Below are 6,555 nucleotides of genomic sequence, written 5' to 3' on the forward strand. Positions count from 1 at the left end.
TTAGTTCTGAAAGCCAGCAAGATAATAGAAGTACATCATTACTAGCTAGAGTGTCTGGGCCACTTGAGTAAGTGCTTCAGGCCAGTTAAGAACAGGGAGGGGGCACCTAGAGGCAAGGAGCTGAGAAAGGCACTGACTGCCCCACAGTAGACTCCTGGCTCTCTCCCAAGATCCAACTCTAACCTTTTAAACTGCAGCAACTTTTTTCTTTCTTTTAAAGAATTATTACTTGAAATTTTCATACATAAATACAATGCATCTTGATCGAATTCACCCCCACTCCCGCTCCTCCAGCTCCCCTATACCGTCTGTCTCTGTTCCATCCCAACTGCAGGAACTTTAATATACTCTGTTGAGCTAGAATCACTGGCGCTTCTGGCACCAGACTTGCCTTCCAGTGCATTCTCATTAAATGGTTTAACTCCTTCCAACTGCAGGGCCTCCAACCACAGAGTCCTGTGTTGCTATTTCTTGTCACTACCCTCTGCCCAGGTCAGGAATAGGTAAAGAAAGGAGCTGGGGACAAGACGTTGATTGCTTCCAAAGGCACATCCTCCTATCCACTTCCTCCACCTATATATACCCCCTACCAATTTCAAATAATGCCAGATTATAAATCTATTAATGGATTAATCTATAGACAGAGGCAGAGCCCTCATGACACGATCACTTCCAAAAAGTCTCATCTCTGAGGCTGGGGAGATGGCTCAGTAAAGCACTTGCAGTGTAAGTATAAGAACCTGAGTTCAAATTCCCTAGCACCCACATAGGAGGAGGAGAAGGAGGAGTAGGAGGGGGAAGAAGAAGAAGAGGAGGAAAGAAGGAAGAAAGAGGAAAGAAGGAGAAGGAGGAGGAGGAAGAGAAGGAGAAAGAGGAGGAGGAGGAGGAGGAGGAGGAGGAGGAGGAGGAGAAGAAGGAGAAGGAGAAGGAGAAGGAGAAGGAGAAGGAGAAGGAGGAGGAGGAGGAGAAGGAGAAGGAGAAGAGAAGGAGGAGGAGGAGGAGGAGGAGGAGAGGAGGAGAAGGAGAAGGAGAAGAGGAGGAGGAGGAGGAGGAGGAGGAAGAGGAGGAAGAGGAAGAGGAGGAGAAGGAGGAGGAAGTAGCAGCAGCAGCTGGGGCATAACAGCCTATACTTATAATCCTGGAAGTAGGAAGAAACAAGAGGGTCCCTGAAACGTGATGACAGTTATTCCAACTGAATAGGTGAGCTCCAGGTTCAGTGAAAGAACCTGTCTCAAAAAGATGGAAATTGATTGAGGAAGGCAGCCAACATTAACGTCAGGCCTTCACACGTGTGTACTCACACACACCCTGTGAATGCAAACCACACGTGCCCTAGCTCTCAACACTGCCTCATTAGGAATCAAGTCTTCAGCCTGTAAGTCTTTCTGTTGTTTGTTGTTGTTGTTTGGGACACAGTTTCATTATATAGCCCTGGCTGTCTTGATACTTGCTATATAAACCAGTCTGCCCCTGCCTCTCCAATACTGAGATTGAAGTTGTATACCACCATGCTTTGTGTTGTGTGAGCCTTCTGAGGGGACATTTCATACCCAAACCAGGACAGTTGACACTACTGTTTCCTAGGTCTTGGTAGATAAACACTTTGTTGTTCCAGGTTGTTCTAAATGACTGGGCCGTTCACGTGGACTTTCAGGGTCATGCCTGTTTCTTCAGTGGCCTTCATACTCACCGTACTTGTTGAACTGACTGACAGTCAGCATGAACAGTGTCTGTGACTGGGTTCGGTCATGTGAGAGATAATTCTCCATAGATCCATGTGCTGAAGCCGTTGCTGAGTCAGCATTCACTCAGCCAGTAAAATACATAGCTTTCATGTTCTTAAAATGCTCATTAGGACTTGGAGTTTTTTTTTTTTTTAATTCTTTTAAAACAAAGTACTTAGGGAAAATACTGCATCACCCTCTAGGGCTGGCGGTAGGCCTCCGGTAGGAGCTTTAGCTAGTGTTCTCTCTGCTCTTGTCCCCTTCACTCTCTGTTGAGAATATCAAAGTTCACTGAAAGTCACCTAAGCCCCAAAATATTTCCCACATTTATTTTACTTGGCTTGAAAGTTTAGTCACGTGTTTACAAGAGATCTCTAAAACTGATTATTTTATAATTGTTTTGGAAAAAAAGTGGTTATACTTGTAACAGTGTTCTCCAAAGACAATCTTTCTGACTTGCTTTTGAAACCATTAACGTCTTCCTATTACCAAGCTCAACAAAAAAGACAACTCCAAATTTTAAAAGATAATGGTAATTCTACTGTTATCATTAAAATTCTGCATTGTATGTATTTATATACAAAGAATAAAATATGAAATGCTATATATCAAAATATTACATCATCTAGGAGTTAAGATAATTTCTCTCTCTCCCCTCCCCCTTCTTTTTTTTGAAACCATGTGTCATTAAGTCCAGACTGGCTTAAATTCGGTATATAGTAAAGATGACCTTGAACTTCCCGTCCTCCTGCCCCTTCCTGCCGAATGCTGGGATTACAGCTATGTGCTCCCACACCTAGTTTATTTACCCTTTGGGATCAGATCCAGGGTAACAACTGAGCTACACTCTCAGTGCACGTTATTACTATTCTGGGGTGAGAGATAGTGGGGATGAAGAGGAAAAATAACCCAGGTACACTTCGGGTTAGGATCTTAGCTGTTGGTGGATGGCATACTCAAGGGACGTCAAGCAAGGAGATCTGAAATGAGTGTAATGGCTTTGTGGAAGGACCCATCAAAGGTGGTGGGGCAACAGGACATGACCCATCACTCAAGAAATTGCAGGTAAGAAGCTATTCTCACTATGAAATATGAAAGCAAAAGATAAAGGATAAACCCTGAGGCTGACAGGACTGTGGCGAGGCCAGAGCTGGGGACTAGGAGGCACAGACAATGACTCCCATGGCCTTGCTTTCATGGCCTTGCCTGATCTGAAACCCCTAGATCCCAGATTAGACATCATCGAGGGTCAGCCTCGGGCCATAGAGCAGGCCCAGGAGCAAAGCGGATGGATGATGGGCAGGACAAATGGAGCATGAACACTGTGTCAGCTGCACCATAAAGATGCTTATCTGATGTGGGCTGACATTCTTCTACAGCTTCACTATTAAAAAACCAAAATACTTTTTACTGCCCTTCATTTTCTTTTCTTAGCTCCTTATAAAATGGAAATAAATTCCGTGTCCAATAGAGATGATTGTCAAAAGGGGAGGACCGGGGGTGAAATATAGTTTAAGTGTTGTTGAAGATAGACATGTAAGGGTCATCTTTTTTCTTGGTCTAGCCTCCACCCTTTCTAGAAGACTTTAGATCCACAGATCTGTGTGATAGACTCAGCAGTAACTGTTTCCTTTCCCATGGGATGGGCATGTGACTGAGCCTGGCTAGTCAGGCTAGTCAGAATGAGTAAGCACATGGCCCTTTGAGCCACTCGGCTCTTTCCCAGAGACTGACATGAAGTCTGGGGATAAAAGTGATTTTTCCTTCTGGAATCAAGACAGTAAGTCTAAGCGGTGACCTTGGTGGAAGCTGATGATAGGGAGGAAGAGAAGATGGAAAAGAAGGAGCATAGATTCCTGACACTGCTATGTTTAAGTACTTGGACCTTGCGTTTACCTGAAGCTAGCAAATGACCTGGACACCCCAGCTCTCATATATCAACAATCTCTGTGCAGATTATTTTCAGGTACTTTTCTCACACTTGAATTTGGAAAAGTCCTGATTCAAAGCCCCCAGTGGGGAGGACAGAGGAATGGGCAGCAAGTGCTCACTGCATCCCTGTTGATGCCATCTCTTCTTGTGATAAACCTGGATGCTGTTGTGTTGTGGTGCTGCTAAACAGGGAGAGGTTTGGCAGGTGACCCTGAGGAATTGAGTCATTAAAGGATTAACTGTACCTGCAAAGCTCACACTGTTCACAAAGTAATTCCGAAATGTGACATCAACTGGACCAGTTTATAGCTGGAATAATTCTCATGCTGGAATAATGTGCATAACATGGGTTAATAATGGAATAACATGGGTTGTTTCAGGCCAAATGGAAGTTCCAATGGCCCATGACACCTCCGATGATTTCTTCCTTTTCTGTTGGAGAAACACATACAGACAGGGTAGTAATATGCACAGTGTCACATGGCAAAGTGTATGCTTAGGCTCGGGAGGGACTGAGGAAGTGAATCTCAGTCAGAGCACGTCTACACTATGACCAAATGTGGGAAATGTCAAGGCCTGAGGTTTCCCCATTCATAGATAGGAGCCTGGGCCACCTAAATCATTTATTTAATTATTTTGCATGGGCCACCTAAATTATTAATTAATTAATTATCTTATATTGCCTAGGCTGTCTTTAAATTCATGATTCTTCTACCTTAACTTTTTGAGAACTGGGATTATAAGTATTTCATGGAGTCTCTGTTTTAGATTGCAGGAGCTGGTGGTGAGAAACTGCTGTCTTGTGTGTGTGTATGTGTGATATTCCTTTGAGAGTGTGTGTACATGTGCTGTATAGATGATATATCATGTGTAGATATATAGTGTGAGGAATATATGGTTTGTGCCCAGTACTACGCCATGTACTTACACACTTTACTAGTACAGTCCTATAAAACAGACTGGCAGTATCTGATTCTCCAGATCAGGTAACTGCAGCTCGATGAAGTGAAGGAGCCTGGGTTAGGTTATTCATCCAGTGTGTGTTTACTGTATCTCTTTGAGCCAGGATATGATGTGGAAAGCTGAACCATGTGGTGGTGATGTCATATGCCTCTAATTCCTGTTGTCTCAACACTCAAGGCAGAGAAATAACACGAGCAGACTGACCCTGTCCCCCGTTATGCCTGCCAGCACCAAATAGCAAGTAGAGTATGAACATGTGAAGCTACGCTGGGCTACTTGGCTCAGTGACAAGTAAGAAGGGAGATGACATGTTGACGTGAAGAGACAGGTTGGTGTTCTATGTCATTTGCAGTGGCCATGGTAGTGATATGTTTAAAATGCATTATTTTCTGCTAGTTTGGGAATTACACAACAATTTCCTGAACATGTTTCTTTGTATTCTTTTAGGCTGGGAATTGAATCCAAGGCCTTGTACTTGCATAAGCTAGACCTCCATCTCCTTTAACACAGATTTTTGAGTCCATCACTTAACCCTTGCTTGTCCATGCTGAACCTCTAATGTCTTCCAGGCTCTATCCTTATGGAGAATCAAGGGGTTTACTCTGTTGCTTTCTGTCTAAAGGCAATTACACCTGTGCTTTCTACTATTGGGCTCCTTTCCCCTTAACCTGACACACCCTCCACTAACACCCTTCTGGTATTCTCAGAGCACTTGGGACTGTTCATTTTCCCATGGCTCTATGTACCTATCAGGGGTCCATTTTCAGGTGTGTCCAAGCTGCTGCCTGTGAGCCATATAGGTCTCAAAGCTTTATGCTTTAATGGTAACACTTGGGGGCAGAGGCAGGTAGATCTCTGAGTTCGAGGCTGGTCTGGTCTACATAGTAGGTTCCAGGACTACATACAGAGACAATGCCTCAAGGAAAAAAAAAAGTAAGTTCCTTAATACCTTGCCCCACATAACCCAAGTTGATCAAATTAGTTAAGAGTTCATTTATTCTCTTGTTGGCTGAAGGAACAGAAAACCTCTTTTCTGCCAGATGGCACCATATGGAGCAATAAATGCTTTAAAAAGATGTGGCAATTTGCTTTTGTCCAAACAGTCAACTATGGGATAAAAAGGTGTTCAAAGATGAACAGCACGGCAGAGACCATGGCGAACCTTGACTATAATCCTGTCTGAAGTCCATCCTGTTAGTCTTTTTCATTTTGAAAGACAGAGTCTTACTCTATAGACCTCCAGGCTAGGCTGACCTTGAACCTACGACACGATGCTTGATCCAGCATCCTAGGTACTTGCATTATAGGTGAACACCTGGGCACCTGTCTTTTTAAAATTTAATTTAATTTAATTTATAGACCTTTGCTATGTACTCCAGACCTTGTAGCTGTGATCTTTCTACCTCAACCCTCCCAGGTACTGGCTTTGAGACTTTTTTTTTTTTTTTGTAGCGAGAGGAGTTACTACTGATACCAGTGGGATGGTACTAAGTATCTTACAATAAGAACAACAAACTCCAAACAGAATACTACTCAGAACAAAATGCCCAAGCATGAAGACCTGAATTCAATGTAAAAATAGAATTTAGGTAAAATAGTTGGGTGTAGTATCACACACATGCTGTCCCAGCATGGGGAAGTAGAGATAGCTCACCCACCCTGGGGCTCACTGATCAGCCAGTGAGGACTAGTTGGTGAGTTCCAGGCCAACAAGAGACCTTCTCTCAAAAAAAAAAAAAAAAAAAAAAAAAAAAAAAAAAAAAAAAAAAAAAAAGAAGGTGGATGGCATCAGAGGAATACCCAGCTCCCCCCCAGCTCCCCCATAAATCTACAATTTATTTATAGTATAGTCTGGAACACTGCTAGGTGAACATAACATAGAAGAGACTTCAGGCTTTAGTGTACTTGAGTGTACTTGAGTGTTGAGTTGTTGTTT

The sequence above is a fragment of the Arvicanthis niloticus genome, chromosome 9 (assembly GCF_011762505.2).
Source record: "Arvicanthis niloticus isolate mArvNil1 chromosome 9, mArvNil1.pat.X, whole genome shotgun sequence".
In the NCBI taxonomy this organism is placed as follows: Eukaryota; Metazoa; Chordata; class Mammalia; order Rodentia; family Muridae; genus Arvicanthis; species Arvicanthis niloticus.